Raw genomic sequence first — 5,024 nt, forward strand, 5'->3', positions numbered from 1 at the left:
ATGAATTGATCTACTTACATTTATGTTGTGTGTCCAAAGCCTGATATATCTTATTCCTCAGTGCCGTAGACCTCAGTTGTTGTCCAAAAGCTATTAACATGTCAATGAGACACAAAATGTGTATTAATCCAGCACTGAAAATAGTCCTGTTACAAATGTTACTAAGCCTTTTTTTAAAAAAAATAAAACTGGTAAGCTGGTTTTCAAGATTTACGTCTTCAACAGGAGTCAATGGGATTGGGGCTTAGTGTAGCAGGCAGGGTAGGGAAGTTTCATGGGATTACTTGACAGTATCCTTTAAATTTAAGTGTATGTATCTTCCCCTGTGAGTAAAACATTGCTATTAGACGGAATAAAATATGCAAATATTCTATCACCTTTGGCAAATATTGATCTTAAATTCTGCCAGCTCAACCTTGCATGCTTGTTCTTCAAATTCCTGTGAGTACTGACTGGAGAGATGGCAGGTGCATTTCTGTTTTTAATTTATTTGTTGTTGCTCAGGAGGTGATCCAGGCATCACATTTTTCTTTACTTATGTTCCTTTATAATAATAGGCAACAAGCCTATTACTGCCAGCCAGGTTGTTCCGGTCTGTTCTCTTCTAAAAACTGGAAATACACACTGTCATTGTTGTTTAAATACATACAGTATAAACACTTTACTAGGAACTTTGTGTGCTTACCTTTGGATAAAATATGAGCATGTATCTAAAACCCACAGCTTGTCTGTTTAAGGCTTTTACTGAACAATGGTCAAGCAACATTACACCTCTTGTGAAATACAGTTTAAAGTAATGGACAAAGACAGCATGCTCATAAAACAGTGTGTGTTGGCACTGTCTGCAATGACAGTTGCAGTCCACAGATTTATGTCTGACAAAATGAAGCACTTGAAAAAGCAGCATGTCTCTTAAATGGAGGGGAAATATTTCTGCAGCAGGAGGCATCAGCTTAAACACAGAGCACAGTACACAAAAGAAAGTGTGACATTTATCATGGGCAGTGAGATAAAACGTTGATATCGGTAATCACATGCTGTCTGCTCTGCTGTGTGTGAACTTTATTTTACTCTGTTCACTTATTCAAATATAATAATATAGGCTGTGTATTCTACTCTGTTATTAAGGAATAAAACATCTCTGCTGTAATCACAATGCCAAATTTTTGACCAGTCCTCCAAATGTTCAATCATAATCAGAAATATATTCATGTAAGCATGTTGCAAAATGGTGATTCAAAGACCTCTCCCCTTAATTCTCTCTGTGACTATTTTATTTTACATCTGTCCTTTTCAAATTTTCATCAATTCAGGCTTTTCTACATTATCTCTTCTGAGGATTTCTAACCATGCTATCAGCTATCAACTAAAGCAAACAATTTAACATAGGCTAATACCTAGACATGACTAATTCTAACCTGACGTGCCATAGATATCCTAATGGACATACATAGCAATATTTCAGCCATTGTGTAGAATCGTCATGGGATTATTCTGATGGTATTTTTGTTTGTAGAAAAATTCTGCATCAGTGTCATGAAGGTGAGTGGAGCAGGTGGACCCAAACGCAGATGACAGCAGGCAGGATCAGATGCAGAAATATTTAATGAAATAATTCAAAACAGTCACAAGGGACACAGGAACATCGACCATGACCACAGGAACAAACACAGATGACTCGACAAGAACTGAACTCAAAACTGGACTATAAATACACGCCAACCTAATCAGGGAATGGGAAACAGGTGACTAGACACAAGGGCAGGCTGGGAGTGATTGGCTGAGGGAAACACAGGGAGCAGGGCAGGGCTGACGAGACTGATACAGGGCAGGTGTGGGGAAGACACAGAGCAGGGCAGGGCTAACGAGGGTAATGCAGGGCAGGTGAGAGGAGGAGCACATGAACACAGGAGGAGAAAACACACAAGGGAAACACAGAGAAAACCAAATCCAGGCTACATAAGTGCAACACAAATGAAAGAGTCCCTCAAAAAGTCCAACTAAAAACAGAAAAAGTCTGAGGGCATCAGATGGATCACAAAAACCAAGGACGTCAAAAGAACAAAAACACAAAGAGTCCAAAAAACACACAAAAGTCTATTCAGGGTGTGACAATCAGTGTATTTGCTGAAACTGCTAGAAAGCATCAACATACATGTAGAGGCTTAAAGCAAACTCAAGTCTTTATTCCATTTTTTTTTTGGCCCCTTGGGGGCAGCGCAGCAAGCTGTTAACACAACACTGACACATTATCACCTTATAGAGTTGATACTGTGAATGTGTTAGCAAACAGCTAGCCATTTACACACCCAGCAGACACAGAGCAACATTAGCTCTCATCCGGAGTTGTGTTTCTGGTCACTCTTCTTTATTGCACAGACATGCACAAACAATCTGACATCAGTGCAAGGTGGAAGTAGAGGTAACATTGCAAATGAAGCATTCATAGCAGACTGAAGCCCTGGCTTTTGACTCGAAGGGAGCATTTTTAAATACATGCTCCTTAACAATTAGTTATAACAATGTATTCACAAAGATAGTTGCCGAGATCTGGGAACACAGAGACACTGAAGTTAGGCAGAGCAAGAAACAAACAATTTCACTGTATACTTTCTGCTGCAACCAGACTTCATTATAGCAATTTCGCCTTCCTCCAAATGTCATTGTTACCAACAGGAACAATTCAATACCAAGAAAATAAGAGAGTCAAGAAGAAGAAAGAGTCAAGGTGTAATAAACCACAATTATCCTTCAATGTCAGCACAACCATTTCTGTAAAAGGAAACGCATTTCCTTTTCTGGGACCATTTCTGCTGCCAATAATTGGATTTACCATTGTACAGAAGAAAATGACTTGTTTCCTGCTTCATGACTCCATGCTTTTGTAAAGTTAACTATGGTTTTGTCCAAATTTTTGAAAGAGTACAGAGTGAGTACCCCCTCTTAAAGGAACCCTGACCAAAGTTTATAAGTAAGTACCATAAAACATATATGAGTGCCATGCCTTTGGCCTCTTCTAGCTCTTCTGGTAGACCAAACCATTAGAGTTGGTTTAGCAAGAAGGGATTTGGAATTTTTTGTACTCCGGAACCAAATCATAGCTTCAGATCAATGGATCACACACCAAGCTTCATCAGAACGCTGGATAATCTGTGTACCTTTGTCCCAATCGATTTCCTATTCTGAAACAAGAACTGGAAAATGAAAAACAGGGTTTTTTAAAAAAGATTTTGTCCCTCAATTAAAAAAAAAAAAAAAAGACACAGAATAGAATTTATAGAAAATGGCCCGAAATTCAGTTTTTTCATTTTCAAGTTTCATTTTTCTTGATAAGAAACCCCCTATCTAGGTTAACATTAACCCTAACCCTTCAACATAATTAATTAACTACAGCTACAACATTGACAGTTCAGTTATACGTAGGCTGTGTCCAACATATGAATAAGCACAGAATGACCCACACAGAATAAGTGCAAGACAACAGTAGTCTGCCTGATTGTCCACTGATTATTTGGTTGAAAATATGCCTGCTGATAAAAGCTGCTCACAAAAATTATCTTCCAGCTCTTGCATCTTTGCGGGTGGAAAAATTTCCCGGTCGTAAGAAATAAAAACCTTGTAGCCTACATATTAACAGAACATAGGCTATGGTTTTGGAAATATTAACTCAATATTATAAATTTTATGTTAGGATGGCAAGAAAGGAGTGTAGAAGTGAGAGCTTGGGGTCACACATGTCACATGTGTTTCACTCCTTTAACCTTTATTTAAAACAAAACCCTATTACAGGATACTATCTGTATCGGTCCATCATCCCAATTCAGCTAAATAGTATTTTAACTCAACTTTTTATGAATTATGTTCAACTAAACAAGTATCCGATACCAAAGTCCTTCAGGTACCTCAAAGGGTGGCTAAGCCATGTTGACGAAACAATAACTAGTGTACAGGTGTTTCTAGAGTGTGCACTGAAACACCAAAACAACTGAGCGTCGTCAGTTGCTGACGTTTCTGTTGTGGTGTGCAGTCGCCTTTATTCATCTTGACAGTGGAAAATAAATGCTCATACACAGAAGTGAAGGCATCGCAGGGCAAATATCATTGCAAGGATATTAGGCACAACCTTCAGTGCCTTTCGATGTGCTGTAAGAACCTTAAAGATCATTTGCTTTTGCTTTGTGGCCTTTTTATCCATTTCTGTGCCACAAGGTGCACACACAGGCAATGTTGTTTGAGCTCAATGTCTGCCTGTATGACCATCATCTTCCTAATTTACATCTTGTCTTGAATTCACTACCAGAGGAGAGCGGATCCATTTTTTGATATGTATATTTACTTTTGCATATTTAGATAAATAGCCTCACAACTACATGCATGCAGTCAGAGTCCTTGTAACCTGTCTTAACTATGCTCTTGTTATTTGGGTAGTATCTAACCAGTTATGTAAAGAAGAGATTTTATGGAAACAAAATAATTACACTTGATTAATAAACCTGATACTGGTTCACTCTGTGTGTATGTGGGGCAAGCATTAAGTTGGTGGCATGCAATGCACCCCTCAGTGCAGACACAGGTTATCTTGCCCCGACTTGCTGCTACTCTGGCTAAAAATCATAGCTAAAAATACTGACAATGAATGCTTCTGGTTCACCATTTGATAACAAACATAATTTAAAATCGCCCCAATTTTGCATTTTGTAATGGAAACTGGATTTTTTGTGTTTGACTCACTATGTGAAAATCCATAATAAGGAAACAATACAAAATTCTATTGTCAAGACAAAATTAATTGGAAAATGGCTCTATTTCCATTTTTAAAACATTGTTACAAACATTGATAATTTAAAAAAAAAAGATAATTAAAAGATTCTAAAAATTTGTTGACCAACATACTGAACACTTTTGTGCAAGAGTGACATCTGTGGGGCAATCAGGAATAGTACATGAGTGGTTGCTCATGGAAAAATCTTGGGCATTTTGCACACTGCCGTTAAATACATTCAAGCTTGGTGAATGGCACAAAG

The sequence above is a fragment of the Thunnus maccoyii genome, chromosome 21 (assembly GCF_910596095.1).
Source record: "Thunnus maccoyii chromosome 21, fThuMac1.1, whole genome shotgun sequence".
In the NCBI taxonomy this organism is placed as follows: domain Eukaryota; kingdom Metazoa; phylum Chordata; class Actinopteri; order Scombriformes; family Scombridae; genus Thunnus; species Thunnus maccoyii.